Genomic DNA, 18980 nt, shown 5'->3' with positions numbered 1-18980 from the left:
CCTACACAAATTATAATAGTATGATATACTAAATCCTGCAGATTAATGATAGATATGGTAATCCATACGATTATCTATATTATACATTATTAAATCTCAGAAAATGACATGGTATAATGCATAATACATAATATTCAGATAAATACAGTAAGACAATGAGAAGTATGGCAAAGAACAAGATACAACGTCAAACGTGTCACTCATAACTCACTTAAATGTATACACAGGCATATGTAAGTACAAAGCATCCAGCATTGTAAGCTATTATAACTAGTGGCTCCCTCTGTCACCCTACCAAGATGCACTGCTAGTAGACAGCTAGCCATAGCGACCTCATCAGACCCTTTAGAAGTCAGAAACTAAAAGGTTGACTGTCAGTTTTACACCGACAGGGAAGAATACCTGTAATAGAGAAGTGTAATATTGATTACGTATTGGAAGTCCTGGTCAACCATTTAACATAACAGAAACAGCAGGTCAGTGTTATATTCACAATGTACACTACAATTTAGTACAGATATACTGGGTAACATACTATTCAACAGTTAACCCTCCAAAGTTCCTAGGTGGATGGACTAATGCACTTGATTTTACCCTCAAAGTCCATTATGCTAAAGATTAAACTATTCTGGCCATGTTACGAGTCACAGGACAGCCAATCTTCCGCTCTATGCTGGTCACTTGTTTGTGCCAAAGCTCAAACTAATCTCTTCTCTTCCTTGATCAATCAACAGATGGTAGATTCTCCCACAACCCAGTCTTACTTGGCTCCCTTCTGAGTTGACAATTCTCACAGCCCCTGCAGACTTCACGGGGCTGACTCCTTCCTGGACTGGAAATATCTCAACTCAAACTGCCCTTCTGTCAGCCTCCACAGAGTTCCACAGGATGTCATCTTCTACAAATGAAGGTTCTCTCAGCGTTTAGTACTGGGCAGCAAAGGGTCCTTTCGTCAGCTCACTCTCTTCAGTGAAGTTTCCTAGACTTTGTTAGGATGCACTAAGGCATTTTTTTCCTAAGGGCGGCTAACAGTACTCTGGTTGACACATTGTTTTTGCACACTCCTCCTTTCCCTTTTCCAAACCATCGACAATCATAACATACAAGCTCACTAGAATCTTCATAATGGACACGATGAGGCCTAAAAGTTACATAGGTTCCCTACAAGGAACAACGGTATGCAGAACCCTAAAATCACTGATATCTCAGCTTTCTTTCCCCAACTTCCAACAGAATTGTGGTACAGTGCTTCAGCACTACAAAGCTCACACCCAGTGGCATAACTATAGTCTGATGGGTTCTGGTGCAAAATTTGGAAATGGCCCCCCATGTATGGGCCCTTATAGCATTCTAGATCTTATAACGACATACATGTTTGCCTGCCCATGTAATGATATCCCCCATCCTGTCTCCTGGTAATAATCTCCCCCATCCTAGGCCTCTTCCAGTAATAATGACCTCCATCCTGCGCTCCATGCTATAGCATTTCCCCCCCATCCTGGACCCCTTCCTGGTAGATTGTCGCCCATCCTTGCACAATGTCCTCATTCTGTTATGATGTCCCCCATCCTGGTATAATTTCCCCATCCTGGTATATTGTCCCCATTCTGGAATAATGTCCCCCATCCTGGTCCCCTTCCACTCTTCTCCAGCACATTGTAAAAAGCAACCAACGATTCTTCTTACCTGCCTCCGCTCCCATGATGTCCTCTTCTGTAACCTTGCAGCTGATTTCAGTGTGTTGGTACAGGTAGCGCATGATGTCATCACCACGCGCCGAGCGTCACTGGCAAGCCAATATAAGCTGCCGGCCTCTGATTGGAAGGTGGCTTGTATTGCAGCGCAGGGATCCTGCAGGTCTCTGTGCCACAATATATATCACCTGAATGTGCGCCCGAGGACGCACATCCAGGTGAAATTAGAGTCAGCGGGCCCCTCTTTCGCATAAGCCCGGTTGCGGTCGCACCCACTGATTATTACGCCCATGCTCACACCTTCACCAGCCCTCCCACAGCCCTCTGTGTATCATGGCCCACCACCCAGATATGACTCAGTTCACATGGTGCTAAGACAGTGTAGGAGCAAAACACAGCAAACCCATGGTAGCACAAGACCCATTTTTAAACCATAAATAAACTAAATAATACAGACACGATACACTTTAAAATTGTGGCAAAGATAGGCCGTGATGTTTTTATTAAGAGTTACTTAAAATGTAATAATAAATATTATAATAAATAATTGTAATAATTATAATAAATAAATTTAAATACCATAAAATTCTCATAAAAACCATGAAACAATAGTAAACCATGACCAACTCCACCCAGACAAAGCTGGGCGATTATCCCTCTAATTAAAACATCATGACATTCCAAGATAAAAATGGATGGGGGAGGGTGTCTTCTATCTTGATCTGACAGCGAATTCCAGCAGCTGACTAGCTCTGATATCAAATAGTTCAACAGATTCCCGCACTTTTCGCTTCAACCAATCAAATTCCTTTAACAGACTGCTCAGGATAACTGCTAAAAAACAGTTCAAACCTGCTCGTGCCTCAGCACAACTGACTCAAAATCCTTTTTACCTGAGTAAATGACTAGAAAACATGTGTTAATATATAGAACAGCAAAACGTAATAAAAATGAACATTCAATCTATTACTGGGGTCTGTGCTACCATGTATCCCCCATTTTAATAGGGTGGGCCCCTCATTATACATACAACATTAGAGAAGAGCGAATCTTTGGAAAAATTCCAATGTGCCCACTTTGCTGAATCTTAGCAGAAAATGTAATTTGCAAAGAAATGATTCAATTGAAACAAAGTCTCCAGTTGTATTGAAAAGACATGTATTACACTCTAAGGACTCCTATGACTGTATCCAATCCCTTTTTAAATCCTTAAAAGCCTAAGGCGTACTAATAAGTATAGTACAGACCAAACGATTGGACACACCTTCTCATTTAAAGATTTTTCTGTATCTTCATGACTATGAAAATTGTACATTCACACTGGAGGCATCAAAACTATGAATTAACACATGTGGAATTATATACTTAACAAAAAAGTGTGAAACAACTGAAAATATGTCTTATATTCTAGGTTCTTCAAAGTAGCCACCTTTTGCTTTGATGACTGCTTTGCACACTCTTGGTATTCTCTTGATGAGCTTCAAGAGGTAGTCACCGGAAATGGTTTTCACTTCACAGGTGTGCCCTGTCAGGTTTAATAAGTGGGATTTCTTGCCTTATAAGTGGGGTTGGGACCATCAGTTGTGTTGTGCAGAAGTCAGGTGGACACTGTTAGAACCCTCCTGATTGTTTTTTCTATCTTGTGGTTTGCGGTCATGTGACCATCTGCCTTTATATTCCAGCTCCGCCCTTCTGGCTGTGCTGGACTTCAGTGTTCTACTGTCTCTCTAGCCTGGTGCTTCTGTGCCTTTCTCTGTCAAGTTCACTTGGTCCTCTGGGACCTCTAGTACTTTTTGTCAGTTTGTCTTTTTGTGTTCTGCAACAACTTCTGTTTAGGAGGTGTCCCTTTTTGTCCCAGTCCTTAGTTCTTTTAGGGACCCCTCCCCTTAATTCTATAGGTCTTCGTTCAGACTAGCCGAGGACTAAGGCGGGTCTGTTCACTAGGAACAGGCAGCCCGCTACATCGTAGGGATTCAGCTTAATCTTACTGTAGGGACAGCTTTCCCCTATCTTTCCTTAGTACTTGTTGCAGATCATAACAGATGCACAGCTGATAGTCCTACTGAATAGACTGCTTGAATTTGTATTATGGCAAGAAAAAAGCAGCTAAGTAAAGAAAAACGAGTGGCCATCATTACTTTAAGAAATGAAGGTCAGTCAGTCCGAAAAATTGGGAAAACTTTGAAAGTGTCCCCAAGTGCAGTTGCAAAAACCATCAAGCGCTACAAAGAAACTGGCTCACATGAGGACCGCCCCAGGAAAGGAAGACCAAGAGTCACCTCTGCTTCTGAGGATATGTTTATCCGAGTCACCAGCCTCAGAAATCGCAGGTTAACAGCAGCTCAGATTAGAGACCAGGTCAATGTCACACAGAGTTCTAGCAGCAGACACATCTCTTCAACAACTGTTAAGAAGAGACTTTGTGCAGCAGGCCTTCATGGTAAAATAGCTGCTAGGAAACCACTGCTAAGGACAGGCAACAAGCAGAAGAGACTTGTTTGGGCTAAAGAACACAAGGAATGGACATTAGACCAGTGGAAATCTGTGCTTTGGTCTGATGAGTCCAAATTTGAGATCTTTGGTTCCAACCACCGTGTCTTTGTGCGACGCAGAAAAGGTGAACGGATGGACTCTACATGCCTGGTTCCCACTGTGAAGCATAGAGGAGGAGGTATAATGGTGTGGGGGTGCTTTGCTGGTGACACTTTTAGGAATTTATTCAAAATTGAAGGCATACTGAACCAGCATGGCTACCACAGCATCTTGCTGCGGCATGCTATTCCATCCGGTTTGCGTTTAGTTGGACTATCATTTATTTTTCAACAAGACAATGACCCCAAACACACCTCCAGGCTGTGTAAGGGCTATTTGACCAAGAAGGAGAGTGATGGGGTGCTACGCCAGATGACCTGGCCTCCACAGTCACCAGACCTGAACCCAATTGAGATGGTTTGGGGTGAGCTGGACCGCAGTGTGAAGGCAAAAGGGCCAACAAGTGCTAAGCATCTCTGGGAACTCCTTCAAGATTGTTGGAAGACCATTTCCAGTGACTACCTCTTGAAGCTCATCAAGAGAATGCCAAGAGTGTGCAAAGCAGTCATCAAAGCAAAAGGTGGCTACTTTGAAGAACCTAGAATATAAGACATATTTTCAGTTGTTTCACACTTTTTTGTTCAGTATGTAATTCCACATCTGTTAATTCATAATTTTAAGGTCTTCAGTGTGAATGTACAATCAGGGCCGGCTCCAGGTTTTTCTGGGCCCTGGGCGAAAGAGTCTCAGTGGGCCCCTTTAATACATACCACGATTCATGATGCACAGATACCGCAGAGAAATATATATATAGCACAAGGCCAAAGATTTCACTTCTTACATTACATGAGCGATATCTATTGTAAATTCCACAATAGCTCAGAAACCAGCGAATCGCTCCACACAGAATACTGGCCCCCATATAATGCCCCATACGGAATACTGGCCCCCATATAAGGCCCCATAGGGAATACTGGCCCCCATATAAGGCCCCATACAGAATACTGGCCCCCATATAAGGCCCCATACGGAATACTGGCCCCCATATAAGGCCCCATACGGAATACTGGCCCCCATATAAGGCCCCATACGGAATACTGGTCCCCATATAAGGCCCCATATGGAATACTGGCCCCCATATAAGGCCCCATACGGAATACTGGCCCCCATATAAGGCCCCATATGGAATACTGGCCCCCATATAAGGCTCCATACGGAATACTTGGCCCCCATATAAGGCTCCATACAGAATAATGGTCTCCATATAAGGCTCCATACGGAATACTGGCCCCCATATAAGGCTCCATACAGAATACTGGCCTCCATATAACGCTCCATACAGGATACTGGTCCCCTTATAAAGCTCCATACAGGATACTGGCCCCCATATAACGCTCCATACAGGATACTGGTCTCCTTATAAAGCTCCATACAGGATACTGGCCCCCATATAATGCTGCATGCAGGCTGTTACCCCCCACATAATGACCCATACAGGCTGTCCCCCCCCTTATAATGCTCCATGCAGGCTGTTACCCCCCCACATAATGCCCCATACAGGCTGCCCCCCCTTATAATGCTCCATGCAGGCTGTTACCCCCCACATAATGCTCCATACAGGCTGTCCCCCCCTTATAATGCTCCATGCAGGCTGTTCCCCCCACATAATGCACTATGCAGGCTGTCCCCCCCCCCCTTATAATGCCCCATGCAGGCTGTTCCCCACCTTATAATGCCCCATGCAGGCTGTCACCCCTTTTCTTTATAATGCCCCTTGCAGGATGTACCCCCCTCTTTATAAGGCCCCATGCAGGATGTCACCCCCCCTCTTTATAATGCCCCATGCAGGATGTCACCCCCTCTCTTTATAATGCCCCATGCAGGATGTCACCCCCCTCTCTTTATAATGCCTCATGCAGGATGTCACCCCCCCTCTCTTTATAATGCCCCATGCAGGATGTCACCCCCCCTCTCCTTATAATGCCCCATGCAGGATGTCACACACCCTCCTCCCTTATAATGCCCCATGCAGGATGTCACCCCCCCTCTCTTTATAATGCCCCATGCAGGATGTAACCCCCCCTCTCTTTATAATGCCCCATGCAGGATGTCACCCCCCCTCTCTTTATAATGCTTCATGCAGGATGTCACCCCCCCTCTCTTTATAATGCCCCATGCAAGATGTCACCCCCCATATTATGCCCCATGCAGGATGCCCCCCCCCATATTATGCCCCATGCCTCCATACATTAAAAAAAAAAAAAAAATCAAATACTCACCTCCCTCCTCCTCACCTGCTGCCCACTGTTCGGGTCCAGACTCCAGCGTTGCCGGCGTCGTCCCGCTCTGCGCTGCCTGTGACATCTCAGGGGAGCGCGCGGTGGAAAGACGTCACCGCGCCCTCTGACCTGAGACGTCACAGGGAGCGCAGAGCAGGAAGACAGCGGATCTGCGGAGGCACAGGGAGAGGTAAGTATCCGGCTGCCGGGGCCCTGAGCAAGCAGCGGAGAAGGGCGGGCGCTGACACCGCTCTCCTCCACCCATAGCCCAGCGGGGTGCGCGACCGCCAGTGGGCCCCCCTGCCTGCTCAGGGCCCCGGCACTTGCCCGGGAGCGCCGGGTGCTGACGCCGGCCCTGTGTACAATTTTCATAGTCATGAAAATACAGAAAAATCTTTAAATGAGTAGGTGTGTCCAAAATTTTGGTCTGAACTGTACCTGCGCCCTGGGCTTTAAGAGCCAAGTATGTATAAGTATGCCCTGTTGATTTCACCCGCACACAGGCTGTGTCACAGCTGACACCCAGTGCTATGTGCTGGCAGCGGTCCCGCACCGCTCCGGGCACATTAACCCCCGCAATGCTGCGATCAAAGGTGCTCCATCCCTATGCTATACAGGGAATACTGGCCCCCATATAAGGCCCCATACAGAATACTGGTCCCCATATAAGGCCCCATACGGAATACTGGCCCCCATATAAGGCCCCATACGGAATACTGGCCCCCATATAAGGCCCCATACGGAATACTGGTCCCCATATAAGGCCCCATACGGAATACTGGCCCCCATATAAGGCCCCATACGGAATACTGGCCCCCATATAAGGCCCCATACGGAATACTGGCCCCCATATAAGGCTCCATACGGAATACTTGGCCCCCATATAAGGCTCCATACAGGATACTGGTCTCCTTATAAAGCTCCATACAGGATACTGGCCCCCATATAACGCTCCATACAGGATACTGGTCCCCTTATAACGCTCCATACAGGATACTGGCCCCCATATAATGCTGCATGCAAACTGTTACCCCCCACATAATGCCCCATACAGGCTGTCCCCCCTTATAATGCTCCATGCAGGCTGTTACCCCCCCACATAATGCCCCATACAGGCTGCCCCCCCCCCCTTATAATGCTCCATGCAGGCTGTTACCCCCCACATAATGCTCCATACAGGCTGTCCCCCCCCCTTATAATGCTCCATGCAGGCTGTTCCCCCCACATAATGCACTATGCAGGCTGTCCCCCCCCTTATAATGCCCCATGCAGGCTGTTCCCCACCTTATAATGCCCCATGCAGGCTGTCACCCCTCCTCTTTATAATGCCCCTTGCAGGATGTACCCCCCCCTCTTTATAAGGCCCCATGCAGGATGTCACCCCCCCACTTTATAATGCCCCATGCAGGATGTCACCCCCCTCTCTTTATAATGCCCCATGCAGGATGTCACCCCCCCTCTCTTTATAATGCCCCATGCAGGATGTCACCCCCCCCTCTCCTTATAATGCCCCATGCAGGATGTCACACACCCTCCTCCCTTATAATGCCCCATGCAGGATGTCACCCCCCCTCTCTTTATAATGCCCCATGCAGGATGTAACCCCCCCTCTCTTTATAATGCTCCATGCAGGATGTCACCCCCCCTCTCTTTATAATGCTCCATGCAGGATGTCACCCCCCCCTCTCTTTATAATGCCCCATGCAGGATGTCACCCCCCCTCTCTTTATAATGCCCCATGCAAGATGTCACCCCCCATATTATGCACCATGCAGGATGCCCCCCCCCATATTATGCCCCATGCCTCCATACATTAAAAAAAAAAAAAAAAACCTCACCTCCCTCCTCCTCACCTGCTGCCCACTGTTCGGTTCCAGACTCCAGCGTTGCCGGCGTCGTCCCGCTCTGCGCTGCCTGTGACGGCTCAGGGGAGCGCGCGGTGGAAAAACGTCACCGCGCCCTCTGACCTGAGACGTCACAGGGAGCGCAGAGCAGGAAGACAGCGGATCTGCAGAGGCACAGGGAGAGGTAAGTATCCGGCTGCCGGGGCCCTGAGCAAGCGGCGGAGAAGGGCGGGCGCTGACACCGCTCTCCTCCACCCATAGCCCAGCGGGGTGCGTGACCGCCAGTGGGCCCCCCTGCCTGCTCAGGGCCCCGGCACTTGCCCGGGTGCGCCGGGTGCTGACGCCGGCCCTGTGTACAATTTTCATAGTCATGAAAATACAGAAAAATCTTTAAATGAGTAGGTGTGTCCAAAATTTTGGTCTGAACTGTACCTGCGCCCTGGGCTTTAAGAGCCAGGTACGCATTAGTATGCCCTGTTGATTTCGCCCGCACACAGGCTGTGTCACAGCTGACACCCAGTGCTATGTGCTGGCAGCGGTCCCGCACCGCTCCAGGCATATTAACCCCCGCAATTCTGCGATCAAAGGTGCTCCATCCCTATGCTATACAGGCCATCAGAGTAAAAAAAGTGAAAGTCCCATAGTGGGACAAAGTATAAAAGTAAAAAAAAGTGTTAAAAAATGAAGAAAATTTTTTTTTGTAAAAATATAAAAAAAATTTAAAAAATAATCCACCAAAAATAAAAATATAATGTGCCCATCAATAAATATTATTATGAAAAAAAAATAAAATAAAAGTACACATATTTGGTATTGCCGCGTCTGGAACGACCTGACCTATAAAACCTATAAAACTGTCCCACTAGTTAACTCCTTTAGTGAACACAGTAAAAAATAAAAGTAAAAAACGAAGCAAAAAACAATGCTTTATCATCATACCGCCAAACAAAAAATGGAATAACACGCGATCAAAAAGACAAATATAAATAAAAATGGTACCACTGAAAACGTCATTTGTCCCGCAAAAAACAAGCTGCCATATAGAAAAGTTATAGCTCTCAGAATAAAGCGATGAAAAAAATATATTTTTCTATAAAATAGCTTTTATTGTCTTAGGCTATGTGCCCACAATGCAGAAATGCTCCGGATTTTTTCCTGAGCATCTCCCTGGCATCCCTGCATCTCCCTGGAAGAAAAAACACATGCGGATTGTACATGCGTTTTCCTGCCAGGGACATGCGGATGTGAAGCGTTCTTCACTTGCATTTCCGCATGCGGGTTGACAAGTGCTTTCCAAGCGATTTTAGCATCAGTTGGAAAGTGCTTGTCAACTTGGTCTCACTATATAAATCCAAGCAAACTGCATGGATTTATATAGTGTGACCCCAAAGAATGGTTAAAAAAATAAATCTATACTTACCTTCTGATGGCCCCCGGAGTCTTGCTTCGCTCCGTCCTGGCTGCCGGCAGATCGCGGTGCACTACACTGAAGGACCTGCCGTCACATGACTATGACATCAGCGCAGGTCCTTCAGTCCATCGCGAGCTGCATGCATGGGAGGATGAGTGCAGCGGGGGCCATCAGAAGATAAATATAACATTTATTTTTTATTTTATTCTTTTTTTTCACAGGTTCTATGGTACCCGGGTCCGGAGGAGAGTCTCCTGTCCTCCACACCCGGGTACCATCCGCACATTGGAACGCATGGATTCCGCATCTACAGATGCAGTGATGTGGAATCCATGCGTTCCAATGCAAGTCAATGGTGGCGAAAACGCAGCACTTCCGCAAAATAATTGGTAGTGCTGCGTTTTTTTCCACAATGATAATCCGCAGCGGAAATTTCCGCAGCATGTGCACAGCACATGCGGATTATCATTGGGGAACATGGCAGGCCGTCTACCATGCGTTTTTTAAGCGTTTCTGCAGCATTTTTGCCGCTGCAGAAACGCTTAAAAAACGCATCGTGGGCACACAGCCTTAGGGTTGGGCTAGGGTTAGGGTTGCATTAGGGTTGGGGTTAGGGTTGGGATTTTTTTCAAAAGTAAAAAAAAAAAGATGACGATATGGCGACTAGTATTGAGTGCAAGTGCTCGCTACTTGAGTTTGCATCGGGTGCTCGGGTATGCACTGAGTATCGTGGGTGCTCGAGTGAAATGCTCAAGTCTCCGCCCCATATGCTTCGCAGCCAAAAAAAACTTGGGGGGATTGCCAGCCATGCAAGCGCAATCCCCGCATGGTTTTTCTTGGGTGTCTAATAACCGTGAAACATGCAGGTGGGGACTCGAGCATGTCACTCGAGCACGCGCGATACAGGGTGCATACCTGAGTACCCGATGCAAACTCAAGTAGCGAGCACTTGCACTCAAGACTAATGACAACTTATTCAATATGATGACCTAATGTTATCAAATTCTGTGTCGTACCTCTGGGTTCAAAATGTTCACTATACCCCTTGAAGGGGTGTAGTTTCCAAAATGGCATCACTTGTGGGGGGTTTCCACTATTTAGGCACATCAGGGGCTCTCCAAACGCGACATGGCGTCCGCTCTCAATTCCAGCCAATTTTGCGTTCAAAAGTCACACAGTGCTCGTTCCCTTCTGAACTCTGCCGTGCGCCCAAACACTGTATTTTCCCCACATATGGGGTATTGGCGTACTCAGGAGAAATTGCACAAAAGTTTTTGGGGTCCATTTTCTCCTCTTACCCTTGTGAAAATAAAAGAATTGGGGCTAAAACATCTTTTTTGTGGAAAAAGTTAGATTTTTTTATTTTCACGGCTCCATGTTATAAACTTCTGTAAAGCACTTGGGGGTTCAGGGTGCTCATCACACATCTAGATAAGTTCCCTGAGGGGTCTAGTTTCCAAAATGGTTTGACTTGTGGGGTTTTTGCACTGTTTAGGCACATCAGGGGTAGATCCGCTAATTATTCAAGCAAATTTTACATTCAAAAAGTCAAATGGCACTCCTTCCCTTCCGAACCCTACCATATGCCCAAGCAGCGTTTTTCCCCCACATATGGGGTATCGGCTTACTCAGGAGAGATTGCACAACAAGATGCATGGTGCAATTTATCCTGTTACCCTTATGAAAATGCAAAACTTGGGGCTGAAAAACATTTTTGTGGGAAAAATGTGAAAATTGTATTTTTACGCTCAATGTTATAAACTTCTGTGAAGCACCTGGGGGTTCAAGGTGCTCACCACACATCTAGATAAGTTCCCTTAGGGGTCTAGTTTCCAAAATGGTGTCACTTGTGAGGGGTTTCCACTGTTTAGGCACATCAGGGGCTCCCCAAACACAACATGGCGTCCGCTAATTATTCAAGCAAATTTTACATTCAAAAAGTCAAATGGCGTGCCTTCCCTTCCAAACCCTGCTGTGCGCCCAAACAGTGGATTTTCTCCACATATGAGGTATCTGCGTGCTCAGGGGAAATTGCACAACAAATTTTCCTGTTACCCCTGTGAAAATAAAAAAAAATGGGTCTAAAGTAACATTTTTGTGAAAAAAGTTAAATGTTAATTTTTTTCTTCCACATTCCAAAAATTCCTGTGAAGCACCTGAAGGGTTAATAAAGTTCTTGAATGTGGTTTTGAGCACCTTGAGGGGTGCAGTTTTTAGAATGGTGTCACTTTTGGGTATTTTCTGTCATAAAGACCCCTCAAAGTGACTTCAAATGGGATGTGGTCCCTAAAAAAAATGGTTTTGTAAATTTTGTTGGAAAAATGAGAAATCGCTGCTCAACCCTTATAGCTCCCTACTAAAAAAAAAATTGATTCAAAAATTGTGCTGATGTAAAGTAGACGTGGGAAATGTTATTTATTAACTCTTTTGTGTGACATATCTCTCTGATTTAAGGGCATAAAAATTCAAATTTTGAAAATTGCAAAATTGACAAAATTTTCGCCAAATTTCCATTTTATTCACAAATAAACGCAAGTGATATCGAAGAAATTTTACCACAATCATGAAGTACAATATGTCACGAAAAAACAATCTCAGAATCAGGGGGATCCGTTGAAGCGTTCCAGAGTAATTACCTCATAAAGTGACAGTGGTCAGAATTGTAAAAATTGGCCTGGTTATTAACGTGCAAACCACCCTCGGGGGTTAAAGGGATTTTCCCACGAACAAAAGTTAATTTTAATCAAAGGCTGTGTCTGACCGTGTACAGAACATGGTCTAATCATACCACATTTCCTGGGCAGGGGAGGAAGTAAAAAAGTCTAAAGATTCATTTTGTGAGGTAGAACATTTCACTGCCTGTTTTTAAACAGTATTTTACCTCACAAAATGAATCCTCTACGATCCCCTGCTGTAATGTCTGTATACTCTTTAGCTTCATCCCCTGCCCAGGAGCTGTGGTATGATCAGACCATGTTCTGTACACGGTCAGACACAGTCATTGATTAAAATGAACTTTTGTTCATAGGAAAACCCCCTTAAGTTCTATAATGCAAACACAGTCTTAGTAAGGCTGTGTTCACACGATGCGTATTTCATGCGTTTCCGCGGCATTTTTGCAGTTGCGTAAACGCCGCGGAAACGCATGAAAAACGCATGGTAGAAGGGAAGCAATGTTCCCCAATGGAAATCCGCATGTGCTGTGCCCATGATGCGGATTTTTCCTCAGCGTTAACGCTGCGGTCAAAAATCCGCAGCATGTCAATTAATTTTGCGGAAACGCGGCGATTTCGCCGCCATTGACTTGCATTAGAACGCGACAATTCCGCAAGACTGCATCTGTACTTGCGCTATTGGCGCGTTCTAATATGCGGATGGTACCCGGGTGTGGAGGAGAGGAGAGTCTCATCCACACCCAGGTACCATTAAAAAAGCTGTAATAACAAGAATAAAATAAAAAATAAATGTATTCTTACCTTCTGTCGGCCCGCGCAGCGCTCCCGCTTGGTTCCCGGCACTTGCAGTGAGTTGTAGGACCTGCGGTGACGTCAGAGTCATGTGACGGGTCACGTGACGCTGACGTCGGCAGGTCTTTCAATTCAAAGTTGCCGGCGAGGGAGAACAGATTGAGCAGGACAGCGCAGGCCATCGGAGGTAAGTATATACACTCTCTCGGTTCACACTGTATAAATCCATGCTGTTTGCATGGATTTATATAGTGTGACCTAGTTATCAAGCACTTTCCAGGTGATGCTAACATCGCCTGGAAAGCGCTTGTCAATCTGCATGCGGAAACGCATGTGAATCTGCATGTGGATCCGCATGTATTCTGCAGGAAAAACGCATGCACAATCTGCATGCGTTTTTTCTGCCAGGGAGATGCAGAAATGATGCAGAAATTTTCTGCTTCATTTCTGCATCGTGTGCACATACCCTAATATAGTAATGTTAAAATTACCTCAACGTATATGGCTATGGATACATTTATGGTAACCAATAGTAACCTTCAGCCCGATAATTAACACACTGCACTGTCAGACTTATTATGCTTTTTAACATTAAATGTTTCAAAAATTATTCCTTTTAGGAGGCAGATGGCAGCATTTATACAGATAGATTGCATACCTCCCAACTTTTGAAGAACAGAAAGAGGGACACTTTTGGCCACACCCCAATCCATGCCCATTTACCATTTCTTTCTCCTCTTGCAGGAGGAGATGTCAGAGGGGCGCTGGTAATGAGGGGCATTCAGCAGACGCTCGAGACTGAAGGACGCAGACCCAAATCTAGGACTGTCCGCTGTACCCGGGACAGTTGGGACTAGAGATGAGCGGATGGATTCCCGGGTCTCTGGTCCAGCGTCCGGATCAGTGGAACCTGGCGGCTGGACAGGAGGTCGTGAATCTCAAACCATCCAGCGTCCCCGGCGGCTTTTGATCACCCTGAGCAGAGCAACGTCATCTGTGCTTCCTGCTCATCTCTAGTTGGGAACTGTGGATTATTTTTTGTTCCTTCATTCACAGTCGGAGCCGCCAGAACTTTCTCATCTTTATGTAGCTTCACAATACGACATCTTGCTTTTTTGTGTTTGTAAGGCCGTCTTCACATGTTGCAGAAATACTGTGTTTTTTGTTTTCTGCAGGATCCGCACTAAATAATAATAATAATCTTTATTTTTATATAGCACTAACATATTCCACAGCGCTTTACATACATTATCGTCACTGTCTCCATCAGGGCTCACAATCTAGATTCCCTATCAGTATGTCTTTGGAGTGTGGGAGGAAACTGGAGAACCCGGAGGAAACCCACACAAACACAGGGAGAACATACAAACTCCTTGCAGATGTTGTCCTTGGTGGGATTTGAACCCAGGACCCCAGTGCTGCAAGGCTGCAGTGCTAACCACTGAGCCACCGTGCCTCAACAATAAGAATCAAAGCTTTTCTGTACTGTTAAAAGGCGTTAATATTGATCCTTAGGATTGCTACTTGAAATAAGTGGCACTAGAATTAAAGTCCTCTTCCTCTCTGAAGAGGCAATTTGCATATTTAATTTCCCAGAGGAGCATGCATGGCGTATAAGTCTTCTCACTCTGACATGCCAGGCCTGGCTCTCCACAAGGAATAATCTTACCCCTTACATCCCAGTCGTAAGCCTTTCACCCAGCCAAATCAGATCTCATCTCATACTTTGCACTGACAAGGGGCAACACCCTGAAACATCATGTCTGTAAATTGAGATTCTGGTTTGGCTTTTGTCCTAAGTCATATGGCAAGGCTTATTAAAGGGTTGATATTGACTTTAAGGATTTCTATTTCCAATAGGTGGCACGAGAGTTCAAGTTCTCTTTCTCTCTGAAGAGATAATTTGCATATTTAATTTCCCAGAGGAGCATGCATGGCGTATAAGTCTTTTCACTCTGAAATGCCAGGCTTGTCACTTTCCACAAGGAGAAACCTTACCCCTTAGATCCCAAACAGAAGAAATGTCTTAGCTGTTTGAGGTGTCAAAAAATTATTAACCCCTTCATGTCATTTGACGTAAGTTTACGTCATGGTTGGGAAGGGGTTCCCTTAGAATTACGTATGGCGATCATACAGACACAGGAGCAGTGCCCGCACAATTGCCGCTGGGAGCTCGGCTTAAATGAAAGCCGAGCCTCGGATGTCACTGCCAGGAGAGGTGCCTGCACACCTCGAGCCATTTAACCCCCAAAATGAGATAGCGATTGCAGCATTTACAAGGCAGGGAGAGGAAGGGAACCCCGTGACTTCATTGCGAGGGCCGGATTGTTGCCATAGCAACCCGAGGTCTTCAAGACGACTTCTGAGTCAGCCAGCTACAGCAAGCCTGTTAGACCATGCCAGGGACACGGTCTAAGATAGGGATGGGCAACCGTTTTCTGCCAAGGGATATTTGGATATTTATATCATCCTTTGAGGGCCGTACAAAATTATCAACCTGAAAACTATCCTGCTATATTTGGTCATACATTTAATTAACTCGTCCCTAATGTGAAGGCTGGAGCTTCTCTTTGGTTCAGCTGTGATGTTATTTGGTATGGATGATGTTGCTACTCGTAACTGCTTGTCCAGGTTTGTGCCGGTCTGAAGCACAGGTGACTCTTTGTGATGATAAGTTTTGTAAAGAACTCGCAGCAGTAAGTCATATCAAACATAGTTACATAGTTACATAGTTACATAGTTTATAAGGCCGAAAAAAGACAAGCGTCCATCCAGTTCAGCCTATTTCTTGTGCACTGCAGCTATTCCGCAGCGTTGATCCAGGGGAAGGCAACAAAAAACCATGAGGTATAGGCCAATTTACATCATTGAGGAAAAATTCACTTCCCGACACCAATCTGGCAGTCAGATTAAATCCCTGGATTAATTAACTAAGCATAAGATGTAATTTTATTGTTCTCAAGAAAGGCGTCCAGGCCTCTCTTGAACTCATTAAGTGAGTTGGACATCACCACTTCCTCTCCCAGAGAGTTCCAGAGTCTCACGGCTCTGACCGTAAAGAATCCCCTTCTATGCTGGTGCAGGAACCTCCTTTCCTCCAGACGCATAGTGTGCCCCCTCGTCTTTGTCACCATCCTTGGTATAAACAGGTCATGGGAGAGATCTCTGTACTGCCCCCTGATGTATTTATACATGTTTATGAGGTCTCCCCTAAGCCTTCTCTTTTCCAATGTAAATAGGCCTAATTTTGACAACCTCTCTGGGTATTCTAGTCCCTCCATTCCCTTTATTACCTTAGTCGCCCTCCTTTGTACCCTCTCTAGCTCCAATATGTCTTTCCTGAGCACCGGAGCCCAGAACTGTGCACAATATTCTAAGTGCGGCCTTACCAGCACTTTATACAGAGGAAGAACAATCTTCTCATCATATGCCCCTATTCCTCTTCTGATGCATGCCATGACTCTATTTGCCTTCGCAGCTGCTGCCTGACACTGGGCACTCCAATTTAATTTGCTATTAACCAAGACGCCCAGGTCCTTCTCCATGTCAGATTTCCCCAAACACAAATGTATATTACACTACAGGTCTCCTCTCAGTTGGAACTTCATTACTGCACATGTAATATTTATATAACTCAAACAGTGGGAGATCTGCAGTTTACATCACATAGTGGACACCAAGACTGCACTATATACATCACATTGGAGACACTGAGAGTACTGTATACACATCACATAGGAGATACAGAGAAAGCTGTACATATTACATAGGAGATACCAAGACTGCTGTGTATACATCACATAGTAGACACCGAGACTGCCGTATACAGCACATGAGACACCGAGACTGCTGTATATACATCACATAGGAAACACTGAGACTGTTGAACACATCACATAGGAGACACTGAGACTGTTGTTTGTATATCACATAGGAGACACTGGGGCTGAAGTATATACTTCACAATGGACATGAGGGATGCAGTATATACATCCAGGGCCGGCGTCAGCACCCGGCGCACCCGGGCAATTGCCGGGGCCCTTAGCCTGCGGGGGGGCCCACTCGCGGTCAGGCACCCTGCCGGGCTATGGTCGGAGTAGAGCGGTGCCAGCGTCCGCCCTTCCCCCCTGCTTGCTCAGGGCCCCGGCAGCCAGATACTTACCTCTCCAAATGCCTCCACAGATCCGCTGTCTTCCTGCTGTGCGCTCCCTGTGAAGTCTCAGGTCAGAGGGTGCGGTGACGTCTTTCCACTGCGCCCTTTCCTGAGCCGTCACAGGTAGCGCAGAGTGGGAAGACGCCGGCGACGCTGGAGTCTGGACCTCAGCAGTGGCAGCAGGTGAGTGTTATGAACTGCTACAAACACTAAGGAAAGATAGGAAAACTGTCCCTACAATAGGACTAAGCTGATTCCCTACGATGCAGCGGGGGACCTGTTCCTTGTGAACAGACCCGCCTAAGTCCTCGGCTAGTCTGAACGCAGACCTATAGATATAAGGGAGGGGTCCCTACAAGAACTAAGGACTGGGATATAGTTGGACACCTCCTAGCAGAAATTGTAGCAGAGCAAAGACAAACAGACAAACAGAAGTACTAGTGGTCAAAAGACCAAGCAAACTACAGAGTAAGGCACCTGGCTAGCTTAAGAGTAAATGTAACACTGAAGTCCAGCAAGGCCAGGAGGGCGGAGCTGGATTAAATAGGCAAAAAGTCATGTGACCAGCAAAATAGAAAAAACTAACAGGAGGGTTCTAACAGTACCCCCTCTTCTATGAGGATCCTCCGGATCCTCCAGGCCCAGGTCTATCAGGAAACCTCCTGTGAAACGCTCCGACAAGTCTAGGAGCAGAGACATCATCCGCCCTTACCCAGGAGTTATCCTCGGGACCGAAACCTTTCCAAGCGACGAGATACTGCAATCTCCCTCTATGCCATCTAGAATTAAGAATGCGAGAAATTTCATATTCACCGTCTTCCTCCACCGGAGGAACAGAGACAGTGGCGTCCCTATCAGAAACATCAGTTTTTTTCAATAAGGAAACATGAAACACCGGATTAATCTTCCAGGAGGTAGGAACCTCCAACCTAACAGCAGATTGGTTAACTACCTGAAGCACCTTAAACGGACCCACAAACTTCGGGTCCAATTTCTTAGAAGGAATCCTCAACCGCAGATTCCTAGAGGACAACCAAACCATGTCACCAACAGTTAACCAAACCTCTTGACGTTTCCTGTCAAAGTACCTCTTGGATTTTTTGTTAGCCTCTTGAAGGTTACGACGTACATCAGTCCAAACTCTCTCCAAATCACCGGAAAAATTCTCCTCCTCCGGCACAGCCGATACCAATTTGGAGAATGACCCAAACGACGGATGTCTCCCAGTACAACAAAAAAAAGGAGAACACCCAGCAGAAGAGGATGTATGGTTGTTAAGAGCAAATTCAGCCAGTGGCAGAAACTCAGACCACCCCTCTTGATTGTCAGCCACAAAACAACGCAAAAACTGTTCAACATCCTGGTTCTTTCTTTCTGTCTGTCCATTAGACTCAGGATGATAACCAGATGAAAATGACAAATGGACTCGCAACCTGTCACAAAAGGCACGCCAAAAACGAGCCACGAACTGAGGTCCCCTATCGGAAACAATGTCGGTAGGAACGCCATGGAGCCTGACAATTTCCTTAACAAAAGCCTTAGCGAGTGTCTTGGCGCAGGGCAGTTTGATGAAGGGAACCAAGTGACACATCTTGCTAAA

The sequence above is a fragment of the Phyllobates terribilis genome, unplaced genomic scaffold, assembly GCF_046119375.1.
Source record: "Phyllobates terribilis strain yellow unplaced genomic scaffold, ASM4611937v1 Scaffold_2__4_contigs__length_985480577, whole genome shotgun sequence".
In the NCBI taxonomy this organism is placed as follows: Eukaryota; Metazoa; Chordata; class Amphibia; order Anura; family Dendrobatidae; genus Phyllobates; species Phyllobates terribilis.
The sequence above is the reverse complement of the archived record's forward strand: the minus strand, read 5'-3'. Positions refer to the sequence as shown.